We start from the raw sequence: 18,554 nt of genomic DNA on the forward strand, positions 1-18,554 counted from the left end.
TGGGTATTTCCCATTTCAAGACAACCTTGACTTCAGTGTTTTTTAACCACTGAAATTTATTTTCTCTTCCTCTGACTTTCAACCTCCTGGACCAACTGAGCAAAACCTGGTTCATGATGGGAACTTTTGAAGGGATATGCAATTTCATCCTGATCCAAAGATATCTTTCACCTGTTGTCATTATAAAGCTGTTCAACTAGTAAAATAGCTCTGCTATGTACAGAGGCTAACTGGGGATGCCTAGTCTGTCATAATGCCATGGTGATTGGACCTGGCCACTTCTAAGCCTGGCCTAGGCTGTCTTGGATCTTCAGTTACAGCATTTCATTTTAGGCTAATGCAGAGAAAGATGGTTTCAGAGTTCAGAGGCAGAGATATCCACATGAAATTGGACAGAGTATTAATAATATTGGATTGACAAACTCCAAGGAAGTTGAGGTTTCCCACTGACTCCTGGACTTCACTGAACACTATTAATAGCTCATTCTTCATGTCTCTTCTGTGACAATTCCAATTCCTAAAATCCTCTGAAAAGGAAACAGATTTACATGGTGAGTCTTCAGCATTTCAACCATTGAAATTCTCTTCAAATCTTTGCCTATTTCAGCCTATCTGGATCAACCAGTCCAGAAAATTATCTAGAAAAGTGTTCTTTGAAATGTCGTGGTCCACATACATCAAAATTTCCTGGGCTACTTGTTTTAAAAAAATGTAATTTCCAGGCCCTACTGAATCAGAGCCTGGCACTGACACTTAGAAACACATTTCACCCAAGCTCTTTAAATTATTCTTATACACATTAATGTTGGACAACCACTAATCTAGAGCTATAGCCATGGTCCTCAAACTTGGCTGCACATTAGAATCACCCAGAGAACTTCTGAAATTCCCAAATGCTCAGGCAACTCCTTAGACCAATCAAATCAAAATTCTTGGAGGTGGAATCCACTTTTGAAAATTTCTTAGGTGATTACAATGTGTAGCCAAGGTTGAGAATCTCTGAAATAGCTCCGTTATTCTCAGAAAATGGCAAGGCTTCCCTGTCAAAGAGGATCTAGAAACATGACTACAATCAAGACCACTTGTCCTGTATGACTATGTGAACTGAGGGTTGTCTAGCCAGAGTTATTCAAAGCATGTGGTTCAGTAGACCACTGTCAGTTCATGAACTCTTTCATTAGTGGCCCTCCAGAAGCTTGTAAAATCATGTGAAAAAATTTTATTATTAAAGTTTTTTGGTAGCAAGACTTTCCTTATGGAGTAAACAGTGCATTGATACATATTCTGAAGCAAGCATCTTACCTCATCATGGTTTAGTAACAAATAGTTTGTGGACAGACAAACTATGAACAGTGTTGGTCTAAGCCAGGTACCCAGGCATGAAGGTACCACCTCAAAGGTCCTCATGGTAGTGCAGTCCAGCCACTGACTCCTGGAGCAGCTGAGGCCAACCTGCTAACTCAACCCCACCAGGAAAAGTGGGCTGCATTTTCAAATGTTGATGCTCTGTCCAAAAGGACAATATATTGGGCACAAAGAAAGCCTCAGCTGAAATCTTTCAGGAAGCCCAAACACAAAGGGACAGCCTAGATGAAAATGCTATGACCTCAAACTTGTGAACCAGATGCCTCCTAGCTTATCATCCAGCATGGACAACAGAGAGTGGTCAAATGCCTGACAAAGGGCCAGAGGACTCTATGGGTGGTTTTAGAGCACAGAGAGGAAGCCTGAGTCATGGTTCTCTCAGCTTCAAGATACAGAAAATCAACCTAATCCTACTTAATGCAGAAAAAGAATTTATTAGCTCATGTCAGGCTCTTGCCACTTAGTGGGAAATAGGGCCATCAGCAGCATTAGGCTGACACTTTCCCAGCTTAGCAGTGGCAATAGAATAACAGCCATGCCTTGTATAGTTCCAGCAAAAGTACTGGGACTAACGCTTATTGAGTCCAGTTGGGTCATGTCACAATCTCTAACTCACTGTTGACTTCATTTGGACATATCTGAGTTCTGCGGCCATCACTGGATATGGGAGTTATAAGTCCCACATGAACCCCATGGGGTAGGAGTGAATGAGAGGTGAATTCATCAAATAAAAACTGATGAGCTCCTGGCAATAGAAGGGGGAATGGATGCTGGACAGGCAAAGAAAACAGGTGCCTCCCATCAAATCTTCTCAGAATCATCAGCTCTGTTTGCTACAAAGCTGCCTGAACCCATGTTCCAGCACCAGCATGCCTCCATCCTGGGCCAGCCTCACCTCCTTGTAGAGCCATGTGAATGCATCCAGGTCAATGATCAACACAAGGAATTACGACAAACACTTTTGTCCTCCATCTGCTTTGGGGACATCATCCAAAGTAGACACTTTCAGGATTTATTCTTCTTGTGGCTTCTCTAATTCCAAGCACAATAATCTAATTTATTTTCATTCATTCTTTTATTCACTTATTAATTCACTAATTCATCAGACAGTCATTGTATGGAATGGCAATGATGCTGATAGTTAGAAATACCCAGAAAGATGAAGCATAATGCCCTCTTTCAATACTTAGTGCCTTAGTAATTCCCCATGGATACAATTTCCTTTTCTTTCTGAGTTCCTCTCTCCTCCCAGTCCTGGTGCAGAAACCCAGAGGAAAAAGTGAAAGCTTCATAAGGAGATGTCTATACTAAGAATGTGAAGTATTCTGTCACTAGATCCTCTTCAGCCAAAAATGAGATAATCTTCTTCTACCGTCTTAAAGAAAATTTCTTCCCATAAGCTTTCCAGGGAAATGTAACCTGGATATGGATATGAATGCATCTCAGAATTGCTTAGCCAAGTGTGACTTTATAACTGCCTCCTAAAAGAAATTTCAGAAATTGCACTGAAGAAGGTCCACATTCTTAGACAAAACGTGGCATTTTAAATTGTAGGCCCATGCAGGATCTGAGGACAAGTATTCTATCTATAGTCCCATCCACGTTTTTGCATTTAACTGGAAATGTCACAAAGATAGCAGTGGAATCACTTAAGGAGCAGAGAGTGAAGACTAACCCCACCTCTCTGCCATGAGGGAAGGCAGGAACAGGGAATGGAAGGTGAGGCTGCTGCATAAGTTGGGTGAGGCATTGCTAGGAGCAGGAATCCTGCTCCTGTTTATGAGTTTGGCTATAGGTAGGGTTCTGCCCTGGAAAATTGGTATCCCTGGGAATTCTGGGGGAGTTAGTGCCTCCATTCCGATAGTGCTCTAGCTGGAGTCACTTTGATCAAAACCAGTGCCTCCAAGCACTTTTCATTATCAGACAGTCCCAGTTAGTGATACCCTAAAATGCTCTAATTACCAGCCTCCAGCATGAAGTCCTCAGTGTGAGCCATGTGGCAAGTACCTATCTGCATGCACCCCAGCATTTGCACCAAACTTGCCCTAAGTTAGGTGCCCAGGAGTTGGAGGTGGGGTAAATGAATGAATGCATGATTTTGGTTTAGCATACAATAATTCACAACACAATGTGTGTTACCTTACAGCTTGCCTGCTCACTGCAGCTGTGTATTTGGGGGTTCTTCTTGTCACCTCTTTCCACCCTCCGAACTTCTCAAAAACAAGAATGCGATGCCAGAATGTTAGGACACCATACGGGGTGAGATGTGCTGAAACTCACAGAAGGCAGCAGTAATTCAACCAGAATGTGCACAAGGCATAGAGGACATAGCACTACTAAGGAGCCTCTTCAGTTAAATGGATACCAGTTATGGGCAGCTGAGGAAGAGCAGTCTCTGGATTCTAGAGAGGATGGTTTTGTAAAGGGTGTATATTGGGCGGGGGTGGGCTGGATTGGTGGTGGAAGGTTGTGCAGATGTGAGGGAAAACCAGAGAGAGATTTACTGTTAAAAAAAAAAGAAAGAAAGAAAAAAGTTTTTAAGTAGCAAAATCAGCAGCTGGACCAGATTAGCTGTTCCCTTCTCTTTCCTATTTTTGGACTTGGGAAGAAAATGCAAGATAATTCCCATTTTGGAGAACAGTAGAGAAGGAGGCTGGTTTTGAGGGGTGGGGGAAAGCAAGGCAGTGGGGCTGTGCATTGGGGGAGAGAACCAGAGGGAACTGAAGGGGGTTTCTTTCCCTTTGGGGGGCTTGGGGTGCTGCTGTCTTTTCTTCCCTGGGGAATGTGGGAGACCAGAGCTCTGCTCAGTGATTGAGCAAAACCTGTCTGTGGTTTTCACTGGGCAGTTGCTGAGGCCAGGCATAGACCTGATGGCCAGAGAGACCCCTCAGAGCCACAGCTTTCTGTCCCCAGCCTCCTTTCCCTGGCATTAAGTGCATTATGTTTTCCTGCACTGATCTTGGTTTGTCAGAATCTGTTTCCCAAGTGAGGGAAATGATTTGTAAGAAGGGTGTGGACCTTCCCCTCCAGGGATACATTTTTAATAGCAACATTTCAGATGTCTCTGATGGGACAAATGGGGGAAGCACTTCAGGGTGACAAGACCTTGAAATTCTCCTACACTTCTGGTGGGAGTGTAAATTGGTATACTTTAGAAGCAGTTGACAGTATTAACTAAAACACATACCCTCCAACCCAGTATTTCCACTCCTGCCAAAGAAGAGTAAGTACCAGAAGACATCTATCAAAAGATTCAAAGCAGCATCCTTTAGAATCATCCCAAATACCCAAATTAAACAAGTAGACTTGGTATATAAATAATCTAGATTCACATCCTGAGAATGAATCCTCTGCAACCACCAGCAGCTGAACCTTACAAAATGCCATAATGGGTCAAAGAAGCCAGGCACAAAAAAAAAGGATCCAAAGCCCTGATTCCATTTCTATAAAGTACAAAATAGATGAATCTTGTGGCTGCTGTCAGAAGTTGGGATAACGGTGATCCTGGGAAGAGAGTATTGCAGAAGAGCTCTTTGGGGAACCTCTAGCGGTCTCAGTGCTGATTACATAGCTGCAGGGAGGATGTAAAATTTCAAAGAGCTGTTCATTTATATGTGCAGTTTTCTGAATATTTGCTGTATTCCAATTTTAAAAACTTAAGGCCGCCAACCCCTCTGCTGTCCTGTGTGAACAGTGAGGCTTAAGGTGGGCTCCAGGTAGAAAGTTGTTTCCTACATTGAGCTGAAACTACTTGGTGCCCCCACACCCCCTTAGCCTGGTTCTGCCCTTGGTGAGCCACAGACTTGTGTGGTCCCTTCATACCTTCATGGCTCCCTGAGTATTTGTTTCTGGACTAAGCATATTCCTTCCCTGATCCTCCTTGATGGGACAAAGTTTGTATTCTAGAATTCTGCCCAGTGTAGAGATGACTCTTCGGGTAAAGCCTTAAACTGAGGCCTTACAACATCAGATAGTTCAGAGTTTTTTGTTTGATTTTTATTTTCCTTCACTTTTTGCTGGAAATTCTGCTCCAGCTCCCAGCCCCGCCCCATAAAACAAAGTCAGAACCCAGAGGGGCTGATCCAGGACCAAAAACCAAGCTTCAAGTTTGGGTGGAAGCAGAGGTGGGTGGAATTCTGATACTTTCAGCCCTCCAGGTGGAGCTCACACTGTCTTACCTCATTGAATTAGGAGCTGGTGCCTCTCCACATTCTCATTCACTGAAGTAAGCAAGCATCAGTCCTGCACCGGGAACGACTTTTCACAGGAATGTCATGAACCTGGCACAGGGAAAGGCACACAGAGCCCAGATGATGGCCCTAAGGATGAGTTACACACATCTGCTTCCCAGGAAAAGAAAAATTATTAATTCCCTAGTGAACATCAATGAGGTCTTCCGGCTTGAGAAGGCAATCTGGTCAATAGTTCCCTGCCATGATTTCCATGTTCACCATCTTGCTTGTCCTTTTCTGATAATTCAGATAGGAATGACTTGATTTCTAACACAGTAAGAACAATGGATTTCTCATAGCCCCATTCTGTTTTAAATTCAGCCACAAAGTCACTTAAAACATATTTAATCAGGAGTTCCTACTGTGGCTCAGTAGCTTAAGAACCTGACTAGTGTCCATGAGGACGTGGGTTCCATCCCTGGCCTCACTCAGTGAGTTAAGGAGCTGGTGTTGCCATGAGCTGTGGTGTAGGTTGCAGATGCAGCTCCAATTCAGCCCCTAGCCCCAGAACTTCCATATGCCGTAGGTGCAGCCCCAAAAAGAAAAAAAATAAATAAATAAACGTACTTAAGCTGACCTTTTTTGAAGAAGACAAAACAAGTTATTTATATAGAACTCTACCTAGCAAGAAGAATGAAAATACAGCTGGGGCATGCCAACAGTATGACACTCTGCTAGCCAGGTTAAGACAAGGCCCATGAGGAAAAATTGCTCTTTGCTGACTCTTTACTGTTGGAGATTTTGTTACATAATCATCACCACCTGTTCAGCTAGGTAATTTGCAGTGCCCAGGGCAGCATGAAAATGTGGACTCCCTTGAAATTGTTATGATTTCAAGACAGTGACAGCAAAGAATTAAGACAAGTCTGGCTCCCTGTGTGACTGCAGAGGTCATGAACCCTGTGAAGGGGACCCTGAGTGCAGAAAGACTGCATAGAGGACATTTCTTTCAGAGTATTGAGTTGACTAGTTGACTAGTAAGTGTTAGATGAAAACAGGAGTTAATTATCTCTTCTTCCACTGAAATCCTGGCCCAGATGGTTTTACAGATGAATTCTATCAAACTCTGAAGAAACAGTTAATTCTAATCTTAAATAGACTGTACTAGAAAACAGAAACAAAACAACTGCCCTATTCATTTAATGAGTAGTCAAGAATGCTGATAGTTTACACAATAATGGAGACCCTGGTCAATGTGTAAGAAACAAACAACAAAAAAAGTAAGAGGATTGAAAGCGAAGGGATTACAGTATCATATTTGCGTATATTAAGAAGTTACCAGGAAAACTAATATAATCCAGAGAAGAAAAAAGCTACTAGTGCTAATAAGACAGTTCAGCAAGTTGACCAGATATGAGATCAAAATAGAGTATAAAAAAGTTCTCAGTGTAGAGATGGAGTGTGGACTTGTAAGGGGATCAGAACTCTTAGAGCTGTTGCCAACTTTTGTAGGAGTTGGAGTGGAGAGAGGGGTCTAGGTCCTTTGCATCCCTGCTGAGAGAGGACTTCAGTGTCATCCTGGGAAAAGAGCTTTGGAGTTTATGCCCTGGAGTTTAAGGCACTTTTATGCTGGTTTGCACAGGGCTGATGGATTCCCAGATAGAGAGCTGAGTGTCTTTAGAGGCAGGGCCAAAACAGCAGAAGGCTGACTGGGGAGGAAACTACCCTCCTTCTGAAAGTAGGTCTGATGCCACAGAAGGCACAGAATGGGCAAAGGGTGCAGACTGGGATAGGAATGTTTAGCTTGGAGTTATTTAAATAGAGATTCAATTCAAGAGGACCACTAGGAAGCAGAGAGATATTTTATATAGAAAGATCTCTGTGGAGCAGATCCTGATGTGGAGCGGGAGGAGATTTGATGCTACTTCAAGTTTGGAGTTTTTTAAGTGTTCTGTTCACAAGTAAGACTGGAACCAGAAATACAGGACTTAATCCCCAGCTCTGCCACTTGTCTGCTCTGTGAATTTGTACAAATCCTTTAACCTCTACAAGCAAGGGTTTTCCCCTTTGTGGGTGTAATGTTATTCTCACAACAATATCTACTTACCAGGATTATGGTAACAATAATCTAATGATTACCTCCAATAATCATGGCATGGGGGTGATGTATGTATATAAAGTATGTTATCATAAAGCGTCTTTATTTTTGGTTCCCTTTCCTTCTTTAAGTGTATTCTCTGAGACTAGTTCTTTCTGCTCCTGGATCAAATTTAGGACACATCTCATGAGTTTGTGGTGCCTCTGAGGTAATAAAAGCAGTCTCTGCTCAATAATTCATATTTTTCAGTCCAATAAAAATTAAAATTTACATTGCAATGACATTTCGGGCTTCTGCATGGTCACAGCTTGGACCTGGAGGGACAGCTGCTACATTGGTCCCAGGTGCTGAGTTTGAATTCTTGAACTCTGACCCTGCATCCTCAACCTTGTTAATTATGATTTCTGGCCCTTCTAGGATCAGTGTGTGGGAGAGAATGGAGAAGGATGGCAGGAAAATCCTTTCTTGTCTGACACTGTGGGGACCTAAAAGTAGGGCTCTCTTGTCTTAGTGGTTCTTATGGAAACAACTTTGGGGTTCTTCAGAGACAACTCCTCTCGCATATCCCCCAAACTGCATTTCCAGTTTCTCCATTAAGTGTAATACTATATATTTTCATGCATCACTTTTATTAAATTAAAATTTTTTAATTGCTTAGAAGCTAGATAAATTGAATCTAGCTTCTAAGCAATTAAAAAATCATTAATAGATCAATGGTTTTTCTGGTAGCTTGAGATACCATGTTTTTCCTGTTGCTTAGTTTATTAGCGAGGAAAATTACACTCATAAAATTTCTGATGTTAAACTATCTTCAGAGGTTTTGGATAAACTACTTAATCATGATGCATTTTTAAATAATTTATTATCTGATTTGGTCAGCTAAAACTTTGTTTTGATTTTCACATTAATGCTCACAAGTGAAATGAGCCTATAATTTCCTCCTACCCTTTTTATCTGATTTATTGATTAATACTCTATGATCTTATTAAATGAGTAGGGCAGGTTTTTTGTTTCTGTTTTCTAGACAATCTACTTAAAATTAGACTTAACTGTTTCTTCAGAGCTTGATAGAATTCATCTGTAAAACCATCCGGGCCTGGATTTCAGAGGAGGAAGAGATAAATAACTCCTGTTTTAACCTCTCTAACACTTACTAGTCAACTCAATTCCCTATTTTGTGTGTGTGTGTGTGGTGTGTGGCATTTTGTGTTTCCTTGGGCACTTACATATTTTACTAAATTTAAAAGTGCATTAGCACAATGCTTTTTTTTTTTTTTTTTTTTTTTTTTTTTTTTTTTTTTTTTTTTTTTTTTTGCTTTTTAGGGCCTCACCCACGGAAGTTCCCAGGCTAGGGGTCAAATACAATCTACAGCTGCTGGCCATGGCCACAGCCGCTGGATCTGAGCCATGTCTGTGACCTACACCACAGCTCACCCGTAACGCCAGATCCTTAATTCCCTGAGCAAGGCCAGGGATCGAATCCGAGTCCTCTTGGATCCTAGTCAGGTTCGCTACCGCTGAGCCATGACAGGAGCTCCGTACAGAGCTTTTTATAATACCTTTTAAAGGAAGTTTTATTGAGACAATTTACACACCATAATATTCGCCCTTTTTAAAGTATATGATTCAGTGGTTATTTGCAGGTGTGCCACCATCACCACTATCTAATATCAGAACATTTAAATAAACCCAGAAAGAAACCCCATGAGCATTAGCAATTCTTCCCCATTCTCTTCCACCCACCCAGCCCCTGGCAACCAAAGGGGATAGGGTTAGGGTTATCCTATTCTAGACATTTCATTTAAATGGAATCATACAATATGTGCCCTTTTATGCCTGGCTTCTTTTAATTACCCTAAAATTTTCAGGGTCCATCATGTCACAGCATTTATCACTACTTCCTTCCCTTATATGATTATATAATATTCCATCATATGAATAGACTATACCACATTTTCTTGATCCATTCAGCATTTACTAGGTATTTGGTTTGTATCCAGTTTTGTCTATTGTGATGAATACTGCTCTGAACATAACTGTTGGTAAACAGTTGCTGCCCTGAGTTCCCTGAGTGCTTCCTGCTGCTGATCCACGTGGCCTGTTCCCTGAGATCCACCCCCAACTCTCTATGATCACAGAACTAACAGGCTAATGTCAGGCAGGGCAGGGATTCTCAGGCCTCCACTACAGGACTGTGGTCAATATCTGTTCTGAATAGAGGAGCCCATGCACTACTGGTTAGGAAATATTTTCATTATCAGCCTTGGGTCTTTCCACAAAAGATTTCAGTTGAACAAAGAGTTCCACAGTGTCAAAAATTCAGCAGACCATCAATAATCCAATTCTTCCATGTTGTATTGAAGGAAACTGAGAGTCAGAGAGTTAAATGGTTTGTTTAAAATCGCATATCTAACAAGTGACAAACTCAAGACTGGAAGTGATTTCTTCATCCTCAGGCTAATATTCTGCCCCCTCCACTAAAGGAAGACTGTCAGCGAAACCCCAACAATTACTTTTTTCTGATTTATGACAAAATGTGAGCACATTAGGTTCTGAGAGGATTTATTTCCCAGAAATATAGGACATAAAAAAGGACTAGAAATATTAATACAGTTGTAGTAGTGCCAGAAGTCGGTAAAGTTTTTAAAAATAAAACAAACATCTTAGTTCCTCTACCACATAACGTTGGCCATCCTTGTCCTAAAGAAAGCCTGACAGCTGAATTCTGTGCTGGCCTGCCACATCCTGTAAGAGCCTGGAAAGTCCGTCTGAAACAAATGATTTCTGCAGCGATTTTTATGAGTCAATCGTCTCCCTCCACATCTGTGCACCTCGCTACCGCATCTGCTGCATTGGAGCCCCCGTCTATGGTCTTGAATATAAGATCCTCTTTGGGCTGCTGTGTCTGCTGAAGATTGTGTTTTTATTGTGCTTTTTCATGTGCATGGCCCGGGGCCAGCCATACCCAAGGAAGTGTTTAGGAGCAGAAAGTAGGCAGGGGTGCTCTGGGAAAACTAGAGGAGAAAGCCGAGAGAGTCCTGACGGAAGGACGCCGCCTCGGGCAGAGCATTTCCTCTGCTCTCCCTGCCATTCACCTTCCTTCCCCTTTACTTAGACTCTTTCTTGGGGTCTCTGCCTTCTCCCAGCTGCTGTACTGCCCTGAAAAACCTGCATTCTTTCAACCCCCAGTGCCAAATTCCGCCCTCCCCCAGCAGGTGGGGCCTCTGGGCTCTAAGCCGGCAGCCCCAAAGCACCCAGCAGGAGGGCTGCTTCCTCTAGCGTCACACCTCAGTCCCAGGTTTCAGAGAGTGAAGGCGTTTGGGCAGGCTTGGGTTAAGCCTGAAATTGTGCTTGGGGCAGGTAGCACAAGTCTGCAACAATTCCTTTCTGAACACAGTGAGGCGGGCTTGAAGGAACTAAGAATTTGGTGAAATAAAATATAGATCATCCGGAGTTCCCGTCGTGGCGCAGTGGTTAACGAACCCGACTAGAAACCATGGGGTTGCGGGTTCGGTCCCTGCCCTTGCTCAGTGGGTTAACGATCTGGCGTTGCCGTGAGCTGTGGTGTAGGTTGCAGATGCAGCTCGGATCCCGCGTTGCTGTGGCTCTGGCGTAGGCGGGTGGCTGCAGCTCCGATTAGATCCCTAGCCTGGGAACCTCCATATGCCACGGGAGCGACCCAAAGAAATAGCAAAAAGACAAAAAAAAAAAAAAAAAAAAAATATATATATATATATATATATATACACAGAGAGAGAGAGAGATCTTCCATGCAGTAATTTATAACCAATAAAGATTGCATATTTGAAGAATTTTAATGATGGAGGAAAATGCCTACAATATAATATCAAGTGAAAAAGCCAGAATTGTATAGATACTATGAGGTCCACAGTGTAAAGAGAATATGTATATAATGAATATTATATACATATACTTTATATATGTATATCACGCATTATATATATAATATATATGACATATAAAATGAGTATTTTGTATAGTGATAGGTAGATAGATACACACATACATACATACATTCTTGGGGGGAAAAAGCTAGAAGAAAAAATATCAAAATGTCAATACTGAGGTTCATACTTAGTTATAAGATTATGGGTAATTTTTCCTTATGCCCTTAGGTATTTCTAACAATTGCATAATGAACATTAATTTATTTAATTAGAAATTTATTTCAAAACAAACTTAGAACCAACAGAGTTTTAGAGCTGCAGTCACAGTAGAAATCATGAGTCTAATCTCATATCTCAAAAAGTGAAAACAGCTAAAGGACTTGAGTTCATTTTGTGACTTAAGCTGTACCTTGCCTCTTGAGTCAGTGTTTGTCCACCAAGCTGATGCTTGAATGCTGTTTTTTGTTGTTGTTGTTCTTAATGATTTTTAAAATCTTAAGTTTACATAGAACGTCTTGCAAGGGCTTTCACATAGGTATTTCATCCGATTATCATGGCAGGTCTATGATGTTAAGTGTTCTGATTTGAATTGTACCCCCAATCCTCAGAATTTAAATGTTGAAATCTTAGCCCCCAGTACCTCAGAATGTGACCTGATTTGGAAATAGGGTCTTTATAGAGGTTATGAAGTTAAAGCAAAGTCACTAAGGTAAGCCCTAATCCAATATGACCTTTGTCTTTTTAAAAAGGGGAAATGTAGACACAGAAACAGATAGGGCAGACAATGTGAAGAGACACAGAGAGAAAGTGGCCATTTACAAGCCAAGAAGAGGAGATTGGAACAGATCTTAAAAAAAACAATCCTTCCAACACATTGATTTTGGACTTCTGGTCTCCACAACCATGAGGTAATAAACTTCTGTTACTTAAGCCATCTAGTTCTGGTCTTTTATTATAGCAGCCCTAGAAAACTACTACTACATTGAATAAGGCCAGCTTCATTCTCCTCATCTTTACTGTGAGGGACTTTGAGACTGCATAACTCAAAGCCACAAAGAGAGTTGGCAACAGAACTGGTACCAGACCCAGGATTCTATGTCCTCATTTGGGGCTTTTTCTGCCTTGCCAAGATGCCCTTTTCTGGATTTTAATTTTTTAATTAAAACATATATATATATATATTTTTTTTTTTTTTTTGTCTTTTTGCCTTTTCTAGGGGCGCTCCTGTGGCATATGGAGGTTCCCAGGCTAGGGGTCAAATCGGAGCTATAGCCACTGGCCTACACCAGAGCCACAGCAACTCGGGATCTGAGCTGCATCTGTGACCTACACCACAGCTCACGGCAATGCCGGATCCTTAACCCACTGACCAAGGCCAGGGATCAAACCCGAAACTTCATGGTTCCTAGTTGGATTCGTTAACCACTGAGCCACGATGGGGACTCCCAAAACTTATATTTTGAGGAGTTCCATGATGGCTCCGCAGTTTAAGGATCCAGCATTGTCACTGCTGTGGCATGGGTTTGATCCCTGGCCCCATAACTGCCCCATGCTGTGGGTAAGGCCAAAAAAAATTTTTTTTTAATTTTGAGATAATTAGAGATTCACTTACAGTTGTTAAGAAGTAATACAGATAGATCCCATCTACCCCTTCCCTAATTTCCCACAGTGGTAATGTCTTACAAAACTATTGTACAGTATCTCAACCAGGATATCAGTGTCAATACAGTCAAGACACAGAGCATTTCCATCACTACAGGGATCCTTCATGTGTACATTATACAGCCATAGCCACTTCTCTCCCATCCCCACCTTCTTGTTAACTCCGGGCAACTGCTAATCTGTTCTCCATTTCTATACTTTGGTTATTTCAAGTATGTTATATAAGCAGAAATATACTGTAGGTAACCCTTGGGGACTGGCTTTGTTTACTCATCATCATTCTTTAGAGATTCATCCAAACTATTGTATGTATCAGTAGTCCATTTTTTTTTTGTTGTTGTTGTTTTGTTTTTTTTTAGTTAATTATTTTTCTTTTTATTTTTTTTTTTTACAAAATAAAATACAGGCATTCCCGTCGTGGTGCAGTGGTTAACGAATCCGACTAATAACCATGAGGTTGCGGGTTCACTCCCTGGCCTTGCTCAGTGGGTTAAGGATCCGGCGTTGCCATGAGCTGTGGTGTGGGTTGCAGATGTGGCTTGGATTCCGAGTTGCTGTGGCTCTGTCTAGGCCGGTGGCTACAGCTCCGATTCGACCTCTAGCCTGGGAACCTCCATATGCCGTGGGAGCAGCCCAAGAAAAGGCAAAAAGACAAACAAACAAAACCACAAAATAAAATATGTGTATTTAAACACAATTACATTCACACAGATTATTATATCATGGATCTTAAGAAACAGATTGACTCCCTCTGGAGAAGTGGAATGGAAAATATGCTGAGACAGATGGGAAATTTATTCTATACTTTATCCCATTTTGTATGGCTTTTATCTTTACTATTTAGTATTACCTATTACATTTCAATTTTTCTTTAAAAATTAGCATTGTATTAAAATTGTGTATATTATACAACTAAAATTTATAAAGAAGAAAGCCTTATATACCATTAAATATTTTATATAGCATAAAAATAATAACTGGTAAGAATAACAAAAATAATACACCCTCTGAAAATAAGTAAAATATAAAATGCATAAATTGGTTAAAAAACAGTGTAACTATATAAATATGTCCTCACAATTTGTTACATCTTATTGATTCTTCAATATAGGCATTACACCATTCTAGGTGATGTGATAAACAAGACATTATAGACTTTACATTGTACCATGGAGAGAAATGGTTATTAATAATACATTGTAGAACTATATTATTTAATTGTACAGTTGCATTATTTAATTATAATTATCATAAATTCTTTGATGGAGAGGAAATCAGAATCAATTCTAAGAAGACTTCAGCATTCCAAGAATGATGTCAAATGACCCGCTTCATGGTGGATTATGCACTTATTTACTATGAGATATATTTCTTCTCCAGAGATTCCTTGTTTGTGTATCAATTGTAGATTTTTGGTTTGCAGTTCTTCTGAAGTTTTGATATAAGAGACTATATGTATATGAGATTGTTTTAAGTTGTTGTTCTCTTAGTTGCAAGTTCATCTCCAGTGTCCTGCATTTGTACCCACCTCTTCTCATGATTTCGGATTTTGGTGGTATAATTGTGCATGGATGCTTTCGTATCTTTACTGTATATATATACCTTTACTGATGAGCCTGTCCATTCCTTTTTATTGCCAAGTAGTATTCTTGGTGTGACTGTACCACTTTGTTTAACCACTCACCCAATGAAGGACATCTGTGTTGTTTCCTTTTCCTGGCTATTAGGAATAAAGCTGTTATGGATATTCATGCACATGTTTTTGTATGAACATATGTTATTTCTCTGGGATGAATGCCCAACAGTGCCATAGTCAGTTTGTGTGATAGTTGCGTGTTTAGTTTTTGTTTTTGTTTTTGTTTTGGGCCATACCTGTGGTATGTGGAAGTTTCCAGGCCAGAGATGAAACCTGTGCCACAGCAATGACCCAAGCTACTACAGGGACAACATCAGATTCTTAATTTGCTGCACCATAGGAGAATTCCTGCATGTTTAGGTTTTTTGGTTTTGTTTTTTTTTTTACAAACTGCCAAACTCTTTTACAGAGTGGGAATACCATCCTACCTTTCCAGAATTAATGTATGAGTGATCCAGTTTCTCTACATGCCCTGCAGCATTTTGGTGCTGTCACTATTTTTCATCTTTGCTATTTTGATGGGTGTATAATGATATCTGATTGTCTCAAGTTGCATTTCTCAAGTTATCAGTGATGTTGAACATCTTTTTGTGTGCTTATTTGCCATCTGTGTATTCTCTGTGAAATGTCTTATGTCTTTTGATCATTTTCTGATTGTTTTTTACTGCTGAGTTATGAGAGTTCCTTAAATAGTCTAGATAATTTTTTTTCAGATACATCATTTGCAAATATTTCTCTCAATCTATAGATTGTCCCTTAACAGGGTTCTTCAGAGAGCAAACGTTTTAACTTTTGATGAAGTTCAATTTATCAGTTTTACCTTTTATAGATTGTGGGTTTGGTTTCAAGTCTAAGAATCCCTTGCCTAGCCCTAGATGCCAAGGATTCTCTCCTGTCTTCTTTTCTAAGGGATCTTCTTCTTGTCTACAGGGATATTGGTATCCCTTTACCAATACCATGTCTTGATTATTCTAACTACATAAATCTTAAAATCAGTAGGCTTCTGAAATTGTTAGAGCATCTTCATATCTATCTGTCCTTTAGAGTTTTGTATAGTCGCTTTTATTCTAGGATTCAAACCTTTTGTTTTATATGGATTTAGTTAGAAATATCTTATGAAAGTTTGGATTCCAAATTAGATCTTACTCTGTAAAACAGTGATGAAAAAATTGTGGAACATTCTCTGCAAATGCTTTCCCCTTCAGAATTCCCAGTTTCCTCTTAGATCTTCCTTGAAGTGTCCATCAAATCCTGAGTTTATACATGCAAAGCACTTCGAAGGGGATCTCATACATAGTGTACATACACATGGTGATTGCCCATGATATTAGCAGTTATTGGGGGGCAGGATGGTATGCTGGTTATGAATATGAGTTCCTGAGACAGACTTCTGCGGTTTCATTTCTTGCTTATTAAATTCTGATTTCAGGAGTTCCCACTGTGGCTCAATGGTTAACAAATCTGACTAGTATCCATAAGGACGCAGGTTCAATCCCTTGCCTTGCTTAGTGGGTTAAGGATCTGGCATTGCCGTGAGCTGCAGTGTAGGTCACAGGTGTGGCTCGGATCCCATGTTGCTGTGGCTGTGGTGTAGACCAGCAGCTACAGCTCTGAGTGGACCCCTAGCCTGGGAACCTCCATATGCCGTGGGTGTGGCCCTAAAAAATAAAAAAATAAAATTCCAGTTTCGCTATTGAGTTGTGGGAATTACTTAATCTCTCCATGCCTTGGTTTTCTCGTTTACAAAATCTTATATATTAGGGGTCTAATAAGTGTTTAGTTTTCACTATTATACTAGGTATTCATGTTTTCCCTCCCCAGCCAGACTGAAGTCTCTCCAGGATGACTGAGGGAAGGCTCTTGTACCCTGCAGTGGATACATTTCACACAGCACCAACTCAGTCACTTTTTGTGGAATGACAGAGTCTGCCATGGAAGCCAACCTGATCTGAGGCAGGTCTGCCTCCAAAACACTGATCTACAAACCCAACCTTTTGCCCTGAGAACCTTGATACTCAAAGCCTCATGTGACATCCATGGGAAGGGAGGGAGTTTTGTGAGAATTTATCAGGCACCATGAACTCATTTCAAAAAGAAGTAACCAGGAAGTTCCCATCGTGGGTCAGTGGTTATGAACCTGGCTACCATCTATGAGGATGCAGATTCAATCCTTGGCCTTATTCAGTGGGTTAAAAGATCCAGAGTTGCCATGAGCTGTGGTGCAGGTCACAGATGAGGCTCAGATCCCATGCTGCCGCAGCTTTGTTTAGATCCCTAGAGTGGGAACTTCCATATGCCTCGGGTGCAACCCTAATAGGCAAAAAAAAAAAAAAGTAACTAAATACATCAGTGTCTGGTGTGGCCCCTGTCCCGTCGAGGGGAGAAAGGACAAATTCTACAATGGCTTGTAGTGGGCATTCATCTGCTACAGCCTAATCTCTTAGAATGTCTGAGGAGGCAGCTGTACCTACAGCTCTGTCCCACCCCTGCTTACCTGTGGGATGAGGTATGAGGAAGCTGTAAACAGAGGAAGCTGGGACATTTGCCAGACTGATAACTGTTGGCACTTATTACTCTCACCTTGGGACCCCTACTTGGTCCCACTGTGGGGTAGCCAAGAAGTGGGGGTAATGAAGAAGGGAGCCTCCCTCATTCTCCCTACATACCCTCCCCTACCATCTGCTTTCTAGTCTCCCTCACTCCCTTTGGAGGCAAATATAACAAGAGTACAGGAAGCAAGTAGAAAGAGTCAGAGGATGTGCCTCTAGGGGAGGTTCTTGCTTTTGTGACTTCCAAGCAAGTGTCCATTAGACTTTAGTCACAGGGTCCTCAGCTGTAAACCTAGCATTTTAGAAAAGGGTTTACTCACTCAGCAGTCCATGGACTTGGCTGGGTTATGAGCAGCTTATTACACCTCTAGGGGAGGAGGTAAGTTCAGAAAATCAGAGTATGTTTTTTGAAAGCGTTGCAATTTTATTCTTGTTGAATTTAATCATAGGAAATTGGGACATATAGTTGACACATTGTGGAAATTGTCTGGGAAGAGGCACAAGAGACATTTCTGGGATGATGGAAATTTTCTATATCTTTATATTCTGCATTACACAGATATATGCACATCTTAAGACTCATTGGATGTTGCATTTAAGATATGCTTATTTTACTGTATGCAAATTGTATCTCAAAAATTAAATGTTAAAACCAGGTTAATGATATGCATACTGAACTATCTAGGGGTAAAGGGTACTAATGTCTGCAACTTACTTTGATTGTTTAAAATAATAATTTGCATCAATGAACAGACTGAGGAATAAAGAGATAAGTGACAAAACAAATACAACAAAATATTGGGAGTTGTCTTGTGGTACAACAGGTTAAGGATCCAGCATTATCATTGAAGTGCTTGGGTCCCTGCTGTAACACAAGTTTTATCCCTGGCCTGGAAACTTCCACATGCTGTGGGTGTGGCCAAAACAAAAAACAAGTGTCAGTGGGCATTTAGGGGTTCACTGTGCAAATATTTCAAGTTTCTGTATATTTTTAAATCTTTATAATAATGTTGGGAAAATTAAGACTTGCATTTTGTATGCCTTGATTGGGTTTTTTCTTTTATAATCAATTTTATTGTGTCTCACAAAAGTATCAAAAGGAAAAAAATCAGGAGGGAAATTTTGAAAATCTTGAAACTAATTAAAACAGAAATAAGATGTTTA

The 18,554-nt window shown here is 40.7% G+C and overlaps 1 long non-coding RNA gene across 3 annotated transcripts in view; it reads left to right on the top strand.

Moving 5' to 3' along the window:
* The window catches only part of LOC102160341, a 53,134-nt gene extending 35,955 nt beyond the window's left edge, over positions 1-17,179 (top strand). For 2 of the 3 annotated variants that reach the window (XR_002344709.1, XR_002344712.1), the window contains one exon: positions 12,293-12,682. This is a non-coding gene — a long non-coding RNA (uncharacterized LOC102160341). Of the gene's footprint in view, positions 1-12,292; positions 12,683-16,662 lie in introns of those variants that run through there. The other variant, XR_002344711.1, reaches the window with a different exon arrangement.

This window comes from Sus scrofa, chromosome 1 (genome assembly GCF_000003025.6).
Source record: "Sus scrofa isolate TJ Tabasco breed Duroc chromosome 1, Sscrofa11.1, whole genome shotgun sequence".
NCBI classification, from domain to species: domain Eukaryota; kingdom Metazoa; phylum Chordata; class Mammalia; order Artiodactyla; family Suidae; genus Sus; species Sus scrofa.